Source organism: Macrobrachium nipponense, chromosome 2 (assembly GCF_015104395.2).
Source record: "Macrobrachium nipponense isolate FS-2020 chromosome 2, ASM1510439v2, whole genome shotgun sequence".
NCBI classification, from domain to species: Eukaryota; Metazoa; Arthropoda; class Malacostraca; order Decapoda; family Palaemonidae; genus Macrobrachium; species Macrobrachium nipponense.
The window spans coordinates 56,920,923-56,935,922 of NC_087201.1; the positions used below are offsets into that span (position 1 = coordinate 56,920,923).

The 15,000-nt window shown below is 40.7% G+C and overlaps 1 protein-coding gene and 1 pseudogene across 15 annotated transcripts in view; one reads left to right on the forward strand and one right to left on the reverse strand.

Annotated features, from left to right (window-relative positions):
- LOC135220600 (E3 ubiquitin-protein ligase HECTD1-like) overlaps window positions 1-15,000 on the forward strand; it is a 294,889-nt gene that overhangs the window by 130,596 nt on the left and 149,293 nt on the right. The window lies entirely within an intron of this gene.
- Window positions 11,513-11,630, reverse strand: LOC135221596 (5S ribosomal RNA; annotated as a pseudogene).

The window sequence follows — 15,000 nt, forward strand, 5'->3', positions numbered from 1 at the left end:
TGCACCATCAAATCTATTTACAAAAAACGGTTCCAGTTAAATCGTGAGTATTGATTGTTAGATGTTCTAGGTTTGACTTTGACACCCACTTAAGTCTGGAAGTAGTGAGACCAGACTTTTTACTGAACACTCCGCACTCAAATATTTCTGTTACAGCCATGTCCTCTGGGTAACTTTTTTTTTTTTTTTCTTCTCCAATAACAATTTTCTTTACGGACAGGAAGTATTCTTACTCCATGGTTCATCAAAGACCACCTCCATGTACAATAACTACGGTAATTCATATCACTTTCAACAAGTAATGCAAATTAGAGCAAACATGAGCAAGTTTTTCTTAAATTTAATTAAAACTAGACTATATTTTCAATCAGGTGACCTAAACGTTGCGTTCCCACAATTTTCCTGGAATGTTGTTTCCCATGATAATTTTGTTTGTTTATTCTTTTGACAAAATCACTAAAAGAAGGAAGGCTGGCATCAAGTTTAGAGGTACAAATGTTTTATCTACTTGCTGTTACTTTGTATAGAAAAGATATCTATTTTCATATTCTGGATAGGTATTGAATCAAATTTCCGACTACTTTCCTACGAGACCAAAGTTTTATCATGCAGATGAATGCGACCAACCGCCCCTCATGGATTTCAGTCATCGTAGTCATCGCCTTCACTACCTCTAACGACGTACCAGCCCAAATGGCCTGTGTGGAATTCGGCCACTCACGTGTTTTCTGGGCTTTATCCTCCACAAATCTCCTCTCCTCTCCAGCCTCCCGTCGCATGGCTCCCATCCAAGGAGATCTGTGCTCTTCTACGCTTCTGCAGGAGCACAGCTGACACTGCCGCGTGCTTTTCTACCCTGTGTGGTGCGAAGGACATGGCCGGATATATCGTCATTAGCTTTTTCATTTTCGAAGGGGGGTGGTGCCGTCAGTGGAACTCATGCGGTGCACTGTAGGCATTACTTAAGGTTCTTTGCAGCGTGCCTTGCTGCAACCACTTTCGTTCCTTTTACTGTACCTTCTTTCATATTCTTTCTTCATCTTACTTTGCACCCTCTCCTAATACTTGATTCATGGTGCAACTGCGAGGTTTTCGTTGTCACAACTTTTAAACCTCTTGCTCTTCATGTCCCTTTCAGCGCTGCCACTGAACGACCTCATAGATTCCATTGCTTGCCCTTAGACCTAAATATTATATTCTGTCTACATCTCAGGTCAACTGATTCCAATAATTTTTCTAAAGCTGTAACTTCTGCATTATCGGTTATTTTCCCCTCATTTTTGAACTTACCTGTTGTACCCTTTCGCTTATAGAAAATCTGTATTTAATATTAATTCTTAAATAATCGTAACCTAATTAATTCGTTCTGCGTGAATTTGTCCCCTCCGACATCGCTTAGATAGCTAATGCATTCGATTAACCCATCTGTGTCCATCTTTTGGTGCTTTACTGATATAAGATGGTCCTCGTATTCTTTGTTAAGTTATTGTCGATATTGGAATGTTGCTCAACTTCTATCTCAAGCCACTTTTTTGTTTGTTAGTTAAATCTTCGAGATGGGCAAACGAAGATGACAGACCTGTAGCATCGTACTATGTACTGAAAATTCACCGAAGACACCAGCATAAACCATCCATAATTATGTCTTTGGAAGGTTTTAATGCCTTTCAGGAATCGGGAAGAGCCATCTCAAGTGGAGTTTCACCCTCCAGACACTGCTGCACAGCACGCCGTATCACAAATTGGGCAACTTCTGCCTTTTCGGAAACTAGCCTGTTCATATCTTAAAGCGTTTTATCAGTGTTTTCTTCCAGCATACCGAAAGGAAGCCTGCGAAATTTCATTCTCCTGAACGATCGGGTATGTTTCAGTTTCGTTCTAATTTCCCGGTTTGATGAAGATGTCGACTGGACTGGTTGAATGATAAATATATTGATGGGAGGCAGATTTTTTGTTATTAAATAGATTGCATGGCAGTTGATTTAGTCATGGTTTTCGGAATTGGTTGTCGAGTTACTTTAATGGATTTCGTTTCGTCCATCTTCATACTGATCACTGTAGAGCCGTGGGCGGCCATTCAGTATAAGAATTGTACGGAGAGTCGGGCAGTACATCAAAGATATATTTTCCCGTAAAACATCGCCGTATCTTTGCTTTGAAGTAGACATGGAAATTCTTTGTAATTTAGTCTGCTTTGAAAGGCAAGTTGTGTTACAGCGTTAGTTTGATGCTCCAAGGAAATCCCGCCATGTCAATAAGGTGGAAAACAAGTTGACTGCGCTGATTCTCGCCATGCCAGGATTCATCAAACTTGTGACGTGAGCTTGAGTATTGCTTGCCGATCAAGTTACATGTGGTATTGAGCCACGGTATGTCAGGCATTCCTCCGGATCACCACTATTGTTTCCATTAGGTAAAATCCAGTTGTTACTTAGTAAGTTAAACCGGTTTCGTTAATTTTATGGTATTGCTTTTGGCATTCTTTCGTCCATCATAATATTGTTCAGAAGTTCACAGGGGCCATGACTGTAAATTCAAGCTCCCAAAGAATATGGTCTTGATTAGGATGAAGTAAAACGAGGGAATGGGAAATAAAGAAAGAAGAGATCCTAATTATTAAGAAAGAAAATAAAATAATTGAACGAATTTCTTTACAGTATCTACCGCTTTACATCCGTTGTTGTTGATGTTAGGGCAATAATGCTGTCTGCTCTCTCTAGTCGTGTTCGTCAGGGTTGTTGTCCCCTCAGCTACTCCATTAACCAATGGCATCTCCAGCCTTTCTCTTGCTTTTTATTGATGATTCAGCTCTCCCTAATTACGTTCGAAAAGCCACGTGCCGTCTCGTCCCCTCTTTCATGACCCCACGACTCTGAATAGTATTTATCTAATTGCCAGAACTATATAATCCCGCTAAGTTATTGAATGGGGATCACAGAAGTTGGTTATTGGCCCCATCACTCACGTTATTTCTGTCTACAAGCCATGCGTCGTGAAAATGCAAATGAACATCCCGCTAAGCCCCTCTTGGTTGTGAATGCTAATTAAGATTTCTCTAGGAGTGATGTGTTCAAATTTGGAGTGTCTAATCCTCGACTCGTCTTCTGTAGGATTGAAGCGAAGCCAGTCAGGTTCTTGACTGACCACCTCGTCCTTCTCCCACGTGGCCCTAAGTTGCTCTCTAATTTGGCCTTTGTTTCTTTAATAATCAGGCGACTTCGGAACACCCTTCACGTGCACACACCTTTCATGGACATACTCTCTCTCCAGATTATGTTGCATAGTGACAGTGACCATCTTTGTCTTCTACAGGTCAACCTTGGATCTGTTATTCTGCTTCTAGTTTTGATGAATTATGACATCATGGCTAATTGCTCTTCAGTGCTTGTACGTAAAAATTGCGTTTGGCTGCTTGTCACTAGTATGTTGCATTTGAAATTAAATATGAATATTGTAAAGATGCCATCTATCTACGCCTCACCAGGTATGGTGAACCATGAAGTCTGCTGCACTGTGTACCGATCGCCGGCAGACAGTTGCTGGGGGTATAACTTTAACTAGTTTGTTTGATATCGTTTTCGAAATTTTCAATGCCATAATGGGTCGGTTATAACCAGCCTATTTTTTTTTGTTGGGGGGGGGGGGGGGGGAGTTGATGTCTACCCATGAAAAGTGCATTGCTTTCCGTTGCGCGCACACGTTCCATGTACGTGTGCCCCATCCCCTTCCCCTGGGTGGGGAAAAAAAAAAACTCCAGTAATGACGCTTGCCCCAATAAAAAAAGACCTGGGAATATTTTTTTTGCACGTAACATTAGTCTGTCGACAAGAGCTCGTTATTTCGCTGAAAGTTTCTCGTGATGTGATGCCACCGACATTATATCACGTGGTATGATCGTAAGACGCTTCGAATGTAGAGAAAAAAATTTAATTTGCAGAGTGGTTATGCAGTTAGAAATGTTATATTTGTAAGCTGCTTTTGGGAGAATCTTAGTATATTCGTGATACCAAATTTACAATCGCTGGTATATTAATCCTTTGAAGGCAGATCACCCAGGATGAGTTTCCCAAGCACGCGGGCGCTGAGCGTGTCCGGCCAGTTGCTAGGGTGTCGGCTTTCATGGGCGGGTGAAGGAACTTTTTGTTGGGTCATCCATGTGACACCCGTACCGTTAGTGGCGACGTTAGGTTAACGACATTCGTCATTTTAAAGAGATTCAATATTGGAACTTCTTGTGGAATGAAATGATCACCCAAAATAAAGCTTACGGACAAATTATGAAAATTGTGCATAAGGGACTGAAAATGTGCAGGTTTATAGGTATAATATGAGGGGCATTTTTATCTTTTGGACATCGAGTATTTCCCATAGGACTTTCAACGATCCCGTCTACTGGGAGAGAAATTCGGTTTTCGTTGTATCTGTTGGTTATTAAAGAGGCTTCATGTGGAAGCGTGTAAACCCGGGTTGCTAGATATCAGTCGTCCACCCCGAGACATGTCAGGGACAAGGTCGTCTGTGGAACTCGGAACCAACCGCAGCCATGCACCAGACAAACCTGAATTTCCGGCTAAATAAGTGGTAGGAGGCTAAGAATGGGGGAAGGGGTGGGCTTCTGCCCTTCCTCCCTCCCTCCAAGTCCATGTGACCGTCCTCTGTTCCAAAGAAGAGAGATTAATCTGTTTCTCCACCGTTGCCGCTGAATGCCGGAATGGTCCTCTAGGTTTGGGATGTTTGTTGTGCCCATTTTTGGTCTTCCTTTTCATCTACGAAAATGTGTCATTTTGAAAGTCGTATTAGATGGAAACAGTGGTGCCCTCTGTTTCCTACCAGGGTCTTCCATCCAGAGCCCCCATTGTACTTGATATGCCAGAAAGGTAGATTTTAGGGTTGCACATTATCACTGGATGATGTTTATTCTAACAGGTAAAATTAAGGTCACGTTTAATTCTGTAATTTGTAACCCGTACTATCGTGGTGCGATGGCGATGAAAATAAGTATACTTATTTTAATGGGTTTGGATCAGAAAACAAAATTGAAAATCAAACACAATTATGGTAGCTAAAGGATCGATTACCATAGATCATTCAAACCTGTAAACTACCACCAGTTATAATGACAGTAAATTTGCAGGGTTATTTTTGTGTTGAGAAAGACTCATGGGTGTCACAATAACTGGGCTTATGTGGACACTATAACGAAACCGCTTTTCCCATCAATTATTACACCAGTTTAAATTGGGGTGATCATCGTATATGGCAATTGTATTCTATAATCGTTATACTCTGTTTGATGGTACCAATAGAGAAAGGTATAAGGACATCAGCACGCACAGGGTCCTTGCTCTCTAGATCTTGAACCAACGTATGTGTTATTCGTTTTTTATGCGGTTAGTATTCATTTAAAACGATTCTGGTTGCTACTTTCTGTCCTTGTCACATTGGAAATCGTGCGAAAGAAAATATTTTTGAAGTTTGAGTATTCTCCCAGTTTTCTTCCAAAATATTGGGCCATATTTAACTCACTATTTATGTGCACATTATAATGACGCTGCTTAAGTGGGTGTTTTTCCTGCAGATCTTTGGACATTTTCATGAATCATACGAAAACTTCCAATTTGAAAGTTCTTTTCAACTTGCTTAAAGTGTTTTTTTTCCTTTTCAGTTGTATCCCCTAAGCAATTCAGTGTATGTGGTTAACTTTGACTGGCCTTCAGTTCGGTGTTGAGGTCACTGACCTTCACTTCTGAAGCTTAGCTGGCTGTCGCAGTCTGTCAATGACCCATTCAGTCGATTCGGGCCAAGCATTGTCTCTGGTGACTGCCTATATTTTCTGAAATAATATGGATTCCGGTTTATGAGAATTTTCGTCCAAAATACCTTTTTTTTGATTTTGTAAGACCTACCTGTGTGTACAGTTTCTCGTTGATATGTAGCAAAGAATAAATTTGGTAAAGTGTCTTTAGAGTTCCGTGCAAATTCGAAATTGCGTGCCTTAGAGGGTGGATGCTTGCAGTTGTGGATTTCGCAATGATTGGAGGGGCATGTGATTGAAGGTTTTGGTTTTAGAGCACGTGGCCTTTGAAGTTAATTCTTACTTTTCGTGTATCGTTGAACGTCATATTTGATTTTCGGTACCCGCAGATTTTAGGGGAGTATTTTCAAACTCGAGAGAAAATATTGAACCCGTGTACCTGCTGTGTTTAGTTTGCAGCGGGAGCATGATTATGGGCCTTGAAAGTAAGGAATGTAGCATGGAGATTATGTAAACATAATTTAGCTATTACTTTTCGTTCACTTTGTTCGGTTTTATATACAGCCCTCCACAGGGATGATTCCCTTTCTTGCGGGGTGGACCCTTCTACGTTTTCTTATATTTTATAATTATCTTTTAGTGTTTTCTCATCTTCACTCCAGTCTTGTTCAAATGCGCTCTCACCTAACTTCGTTTGTTCTAGGTTCAAATAGCTTATATGTTTCACTTGCATATCTGATCATAATATTTATCTCGGGTCTAAAGAAGCTTAAGCAGTTTCTCAGATATGTTGGTTCACCATATTTTAGGGCGTTTAAAGATTGTAAAAATTATTTTGTATTCTGTTCTTGCTTTTACAGGGTGCCAATGTAGCACAATTAGTGCTGGGGTTATACTGTCAAGGTATCGTAATTCTTTGATTAATCTGGCGTCTCTATTTTGTACGTGCAATTTTCTTGGTATTTTGGGGAGGCCGTAGTATGTATATAACGTTGCAGTAGTCAAGCCTTGAATTTATTTGGTTACAAATTGCTGGTTTTCTAATATTTTCTAATAAATGCCATGTTTCTAATATGATCGTCACAAATTTTTACAATATACAATGTATCGTTTTGAAATGTTCATATTTTCGGAGTGTACTGTCAGATCAGATCCAAATAGCATACACTCGGTTTTGTCTTCATTGAGTTTGTTTCTAAGCCGACATCCATTTTTTTAATCTTCATTGTTGCACCAATTTTACTAATGGCATCTTCTACCGTTTCGTGAGTAAAATAGAACAGAGTATCAACGTGAGTTGAAAATTGTCTTGAATAATTCATCAGTGCTTACCATTGAGTTCTATGATTTTGAGTTTTTCTGTAAAAGAAAATATTGTGACTGCTCATTTTGCCCACCCACGGGAATAAAAAACTACTCAGGCTAGAGGGCTGCACATTGGTGTTTTGAACAAACATTCACCTTCCAGTCAATCAAACTTACCAAATGGCAACCCTGTAGCCTCAGTTTTTAAGCCATGGATCGTGGATATGGCAGTGCTTTCCGGAGGCATGGGACGCACTCTCACTCTACCGCATCTGGTGAACAAGCGAAACGCTGTCGGTACCGGTTTTATGCAGCATTATAGTACGTTGTACAAAAAACTCGATTGCATAGAAACTTCGGCGCATTTTATACTTTTCTTTTTTAAGCATTTTAAGACTTAATCCAATGCTGATATACTCAGGGTTATAGTTATGTATAGGGATGAGACGTTTATAGTTAGTAATAGTGATATTGTCAGGTTTTATATTTGTCGTTACCGTTGGATCCAGGGACTTCACAACTAGTTCGAGGTTTTGTCTTTGTTGAGATGTAACAATGTAGGCCTCTGTATGATCCAGGTAGCTGTTGAGTCAGTGATGGATAGCATCACTGTTTACTGTGTAGTTGGGCGTGTATAAATACCAGCGCTCCTTGTTCCTTCGGCGTTTTATTATACAGTCCCATGTTGATGAATGTCGTGTGCTGGTTGATAGTTTTAAAAGGATGCTGCTGCTGTTGTACTAATTTTTTTTTTTTTTTTTTAGTATCACGCTCTGGGAAAAATGTAGTGCTTAAGCCAAGTGCTATTTTAGTTTTCCTCCCGAAAGCTGCTCTTCTTCTTCTTCTTCTTCTGTGTAATGTGTTGCGTTTCCTCATGATAAGCTACAGTATTGTTCGTGTTTTTCACTTGAGATGATTGGTGATTTATCTGATGCAAGCTATTAATAAGTTCTTGTGGTCAAAGATTAGCACTATTTTTTTGTGTGCGCGCGCGCGCGCTTACTGTACATAAAGCTGATAAGGTGGACGGACTACCACTTTCCTATTGGAGTCTCTCGAGATAAAATCCGCATATTTTACAGTAGACTTGAGTTCATTCCCTTTCTATTTGTAGCAGTAAAAGCTATAGTTTTTTAAAGATAAGTTGTAGACCCTTCATTTCCTTGCAGACATTATTACCGTCCTCACTATGTTACTCCCGGTGATGTATTTTATTGTAGTTGTACTAATTTTTTTTTTTTTTTTTTGTGGGGGGGGGGTCTAAAATCTTTTCCCTGCCTTCAAACTTAGTCATGATTCGTAGCAGAATGTGTAATAAGATTATTGCATCGTCAAACACATTTTACTTTGAATAAATTTCACAGTCTACTTGTTCCAGTTTTCTTGTTAAAAGCGGTCGAATGGAGAGGATTTAGGTTATTTCAAGCGTCATGGAGACTTAACGCGAAGAACTGATGAAAAAAAAAGAAAGAAAATATTTAGGTAGGTATGAAAGGCGTCGGCCTCCCTCGAGGTTAGAGAAGGGTTGGAGTGGCTCATTGCCAGGCACATGTGGAATTGGCAGCTGGCCATGCTTTCTTTGTACGTACATACGTATTGGTTGTACACCAAATGACTCTTGAGGCCAAGGGGAAACTCCTCTGGCACCGTCCGGGGTAGCTTCTCTCTCTCCTTTTTTTTATTATACGATTGCAGTTCAAATTTTCCATACTTTTGGAGCTACCATTCGCTTATGTCATGTTATTGAGTCTGCTGATTATTCCCACAATTTTCTTTAGCCGCAGTTCGGATGTGGTGCTTGTCAAGACATTGATTCTAAGAAGTTCTGTCATGTGATTCATTTCATGGATTTTCAGAGAGAGAGAGAGAGAGAGAGAGAGGGGGGGGGGGGGGGTCACTGCGTGTGTTTGTATAGTGTGGAGGGGGCGCATAATTTAGCTGAACTGGAGATGAATCAAAGCAGTTGGACTGGCTGTATTTGCTGTTTTCTTGCTTTTGTTAATTCCCGCCCGGTGTAGCCTGCCTGATTAATTTTGGGGGGTGCTGCTTGGTAGATTCTTAACTTGTTACGTGGACTTAATCAAACAAACTTGAGGCTTTGTGTAAGTACACTATTTTGCTCTTATCTTGCGAGTCCCACCGACTTTGTGCTGTCCTTTAAAAAAAAAAAAGAAAAAAAAAAAAAAAAAAAAAAAAAAAAAAAAAAAAAAGGGTGGTCATATTTTTTGTCAGTTTTCCAGAGGCTTGTGTCTGTCCTCCAGAGATCTATTTGCCTCCCCAGCTCATTGTTTGCGTAATACTTCATATTCCCTCTCTTAAACAAACACACATTGCGCGTGCGCGCGCTCTCACTCCATAAGCGCTCCACAGCCAGGGGAGAAAAAACGGTCCCCAGATAAGGGCTGTGCACGCGGTCCGAATAAACCTCTCGAAACAAAAAGTGGTAATTTAGCCTCCTCTCCTTCCTTTTGTTGTTCCCAGCACAACCACCACCAGTTACAAAGCAGCCCACCTCCTGTTAGTGTGGCCCACTCTGTTTGTTTTCGTCTGTTTCTATGTAATAGGCTCTATACCTATGTTGTTGATCATGTTTCTTGTGTCATGGCCTCCTCCTTGGTGATTCTTTATTTCTCGTTCACTTCATCGTTTATTGCTTTATGAAACGAATGTTATTAACAATCTTTTTTACTTAAAGAAATGAATTTCATGAAACTGACTTTTTGTACTAGTTTCATGTGGTCTGCTTTTTGTTAATTTCTGTTTTTTTCTTTCTTTTTCACATGTGAGATATTGGCGATAGAGATTTTTATTCTTTAAAAGTTGCAAGTTGCTACTGCTCTTCTGCGTTGTGCTAAGATGATAGTTTGATGATAGTTAGTTTTAACTTTATAAAAGCAAAGTAGCATATCACTTGCATATGAAATCATGGTAGTGTATCTCCTCTTGAATTCTTTGACCTCAAGGCAGTCTGTCTGTACTCTTCCGAATTGCAGTGACTGAACTTTATTTTTTCGACATTTGCAGATATTTCCATGAACATTATTTTTCAGGACAGGCTTCCACTGAATGAAGTGTTTAGAGGGGAAAATGTCGAAGGGAATAAAGAAAGTTATACTACGCAGAATAGTAGCATCAGCTAGCAACATTTGAAAGAATATAATCTTCACCAATGCATAAAAAAAGTTAAGAAAAAGGCCTAGGTATCATCTAGAATTTAGAAAAACCACAGGTATCATCTAAAATTTAGAAAAACCACAGGTATCATCTAATATTGGGTATTTGAATAAGAACAACCTGAAAAATTCTCTTCAGTTGGAGGGCAGTTTTGTTTAGACTGACAGGAAGGCGCCGCTTTCTCCTGACAAGAGACGTCATTTTCCTAAGAAAAAGGCCTTGCCTGTGTCTAGTTAGTGATCACGGTCCAGTGCTAGTTAGTGATTTGCTCCCGAAAACCTCTGAGCGAGTTTGCCTCCAACACATTAGTGTTTCAGTTTCTTTTGAAATGTGTGAAGCGTGACGGTTTTGTTTATCAGCAACACCGATTTTGTTTGGTTGCTAGAGGGCATACGAGTAAATGCTGTCTCATATGTGGTTGGAATTGGTGGGGAGGTCGAGCCTACAAAGAGATCGCAGCAGCTGACGGAGGCCGGTTTTGCACCTGTCCCCCATTCTCTCTCTCTCTCTCTCTCTCTCTCTCTCTCTCTCTCTCTCTCTCTCTCTCTCTCTCTCTCAAAAGTTGCTTTGTCAATAAGATTCGCCAGCTGAGTGATTCGAGATTCTCCTCGATGGACTGAAAGTCGGAATTTTGTCTCTTATCAGAGGAGTGCTTCCAGGAACACACTCGCTGAAAATCAAGTTTCCAGGGCGTATGGATCAAAATGGGATCACAGTCTGTTATGCGAGTCTGTGACCTTTAGTGACCTTGGACGAAAAAGGGAAGTGGGATTGTCACAGACTACCGGGGCCATCAGGATGCTTCCTTTGTTGTGAGGAAGTGTTCATGGGGTTTTGTGGTACAAGCGACTCATGAATAAATAATGGTTTTATGCAGCAGATATGTCATGGAAATATAGGGCTATGAGTAGCGTTTAACATTCCCCGTGTACAGTATTCATTATCCTTTTTTTTTTTCCGTCAGGTCATTATTCTTTATCTTATAGATATTTTACACACTTGGGAAACTTATTGAATCAACTTGAATGACGCCCCGTGTCATTTTGCATGATTTGACAAATAAATTGTTCCTGAAGCCAATGGTAGTTACTCAGGTTCTTGATAAGTTTGTAACAACTAGAAAAAGCAGGACTATATCTTCCAGAACTAATATTGCCATTTTAATTAGAATACTTAACTGTTACTTGTTGACGGCTTATCCAGGTTGTTTGGTTTTGATTGCGGTAGCTTTATACCAGCACGGGTTCTTGCTCATAGAGCAGCCCGTAGGAAGTCGGACGCCAACAGCACCTGGTGTTCCCAGGTGGTCACCCATCCAAGTACTGACCAGACCAGCGTTGCTTAACGATGCTGATCGGACGAGAAGCGGTGCTTTCAACGTGGTATGACCGTTGGCATTATCCAGGTCCCGCAGCACCTCCGTAACACTCGCAGGACCCCCATTATCAAGTTAGCAGTTTATTCATCAAATGTATTTGATCACTGCAAATTCCACGTTCACTTTTATTTTCGATATATCATCGATTAAACAAAATGGTTTCAAGTTTCCTTTTGAAATACTTCAAATCCTCAATTTACCTCTGCTCAAGAGGAAGATTGTTGTATAATTTAGGAGCTGCATTTTCCAAGGCTCTGGAGCCGCAACCTGGGAAAAACTCTGTTCTGCCAACTTGAAACCATCTGTAACTAGTCCTGTACCAGCTCGATTTTTGGTTGTATAAACTGTAGTAGGTCCCTCAAATACCGAGGAGTGCCGGTCTTCACAACTTGATGGATCAAAACATATCACTTGAATATGATTCTGGCCTTTACCGGAAACCAGTGTAAATCTTGTCCCGTGGTGCATCACCTTTTATTAGTCTTGCCGCTCTGTTCATAATTTTCTGTAGTTTCTTGAGGCGCGTTGGTTAACTTAGAGTACACAGAGTTACAATCTAGAGTCTAGACGATTAGACCGATCCCCATCCCCGTCCCCGTCCCCGTCCCCGTCCCCGTCCCTATCCCTCGGAACGTGAAGGAAACGATGCCTATATGGGGCAATTTCAGAAGTGTTGGCAGTTTCATAGTCTCTCAGCAATGTCTCAGCAACGGCAAAAATATCGATTGAATTTTCAGTCAAGTCTCTAATATGTAGTGTTCTATTTCCTAGAGATTGGATATTCACGTAACCACATTTTAAATTTATCTTTACAACCACGTTCATAATCTAAGGCTTTGCATTCTTTGAGTTCACTTCACCGCATGATCAGATTCTTGATATTTGTCATACAATTTATACAGCTCATCATACCAATAGCAGGACAGACCTGTGTTCTATGACATTCTGTGCATTTTCCACATGTCAACTCCTCAGCTGTATTCCTGAACTTTTTTTTCTAAAAGACCGTATTTTTTACAGTACCAAGTGATGACCTGATACCTGTCTCACCTTTTAAATGCCCCATCTCGGTTCCACTTTGTCACCATTCTCATGAACAGCTTTCCTAACTTCAGGCTCGCACTTCAATATCCAATGAAACGTTCCTCTACGTAGAGGCTAATTCTTTGAAGCACAATTGATATCCTCTTATTCATTTCGTAGATTGATTGCTAATAACTATTTCTCTCAGTCATGGCTTTTACAGCAAACTCTTCTGGCCTGGTAAATCATGATATTAGGTTTATATTTTCCAATCTTCTTAATGTCAGTTCCCTGAACGTCATTGTTAATCTTCGCAGCCAAGTCTCGAATACGTTCATCTGCAAAATTTAAGGTAACGCCCTTGTTTAGTCAACCTAGTGTCAATAATAGGGATATCACTTAAGGCATTTACAACATCAGCTTTCCTATCATTGATCGTCTCAGACGATTGTTTTGACTTGATAACATGAGATTTTTTCCCCGTTGTCAGCATAGGTAATCTCCTCAGGTTGATTAGCAGCCTCGCACATGGCAGCCCCCGTAGAGGGTAATGCCGTCAGTGCACCTGATTAGGTGCAATGTAGGCATTACTTAAAGTTCTTTGTAGCGTCCCTCCGGCCCCTAGCTGCAACTACTTTCAGTCCTTTTACTGGACCTCCGTTCATAATCACTCTTCCATCTTACTGTCCACTCTCTCCTAACAATTGTTTCATAGTGCAACTATGAGGGTTTCCTCCTGTTATACCTTTCAAACCTTTTAACTGTCAATTTCCGTTTCAGCGCTGAATGACTTAAGTTTCCCCGGTGCTTGGCATAGTGCCAAAAGTTTATATAAATCAAATCGCGCATGACAGCGGGTCAGCACTCGGCACTCCTGTCATCAAGTGCAATGGACAGCTGATCCTGCATTTCAGCAATTTGGGTCTTTTAGCTCTCACGTTCCTTTACAAGCTTCTTATATTCCTCTTGAAGAATTGCAAAATCTTCTCGCCATTTCCAGGCAAACCTACCTCAGAGCAGTTTGGGCAGAGCCATTTCAATTCCGTATTTTTTTTTTTTTTTCTCTCTCTCTCTCTCTCCCAACTAAGATGCACACATTCTTTGTGGTACCGTTCACCACATTCACATCCCATTCTCTCCGTTCTCTATCAGCTTTCCTGCGAGAAGGACAGGTCGCCACAGTTTTTACTAGCCATAATGAACAGATAACCCGCATTAATAGGGGTAGGACTGAGTTTAGAAAAACTTCGCCCGTAATTTAACTGTTTTGGTTGGAGCAACAAAAACAGTCTGATCCGCTCGCAGTGGTCAGGGAGATCGGCTATGGCCGAATGAAGAAGCAGTGAGTGGGTCATTGAGATTGAAACAACAACATAAAAACATTTTGTCCCGTAGTGATGGTTTAGTTTTAAAACTGTCCCTTGGAAATTAAATTTGTGATGGCCTGTCAAAACAAAAAGAAATGCTCCTGGGCCACTCGCTAATAATAGCCGAGCGATGAATGATAGGTACCAAGAGTCCAATTGGAGTTAAAAATATCTTCGTCACGATATGTTTATGCCCATAGTATTTCATGTTGCGTTTGTATACGAGCATGAATTGACGTTTTACTCTTATGTACTACCGACAGAATGCCTAGTTTGTTTTATGACTGCCAAATCACGTCACTCATCGCAGAGTTGTGGTCGATAGCGGTGGAATATTTTCACCTGAAATCTTCGCAAAGGGATTTGGTTTTAGAATAACACAAGTAGCAGTGTGTACAGGTTTTTGGACTGGAGGGGATTCATGAACCAAGGTTTGCGCTATTTTTGTATTGTAAGTGTTGTCACCAGGTTTGATTGAAGTCGTGATGTGTGTGCGCGCGCGCATGTAGCATTGTGGAAGTTTTTTGCCAGTGTGAGAGAGGCGAGGGAGGGCGGGAGTTGCAAAATGTGTGCATGGCGTGCGTGAAATTGCTCCGCCCCCCCATGCAGTCAGATGTTCAGTGGTGGTGGCACGTCTCGTTTATTGGAGATTGCTTTTAGCTCCAGTTATTTTCCTAGCCACGCAGGTATCGAGGCCGTCGTGGAATTTAGTAATTTATTAAGCAGAGTTTGACACTTTTGCCTGGTTTTTCTTTATTTTCTAACGCATTTTCTTTCTTTTGCAGGTAAAGAGTGGCATGACGCCGGTTCTTATGAGTGGGGCTTCCTGATTGGTAATGTATCTAGTCTGGAGTAGTTTTGATAAACGATTGTGTTTTAGGCTGGTTTTTAAACTCCTTTTCATAAGAGTAGATGAACTTTTATGAAAAGTTTGTAGTAACATCCTGTGTTTTCATAGGACGATTACCTCTATTAAGATGAATTGTTGTAACATCCTA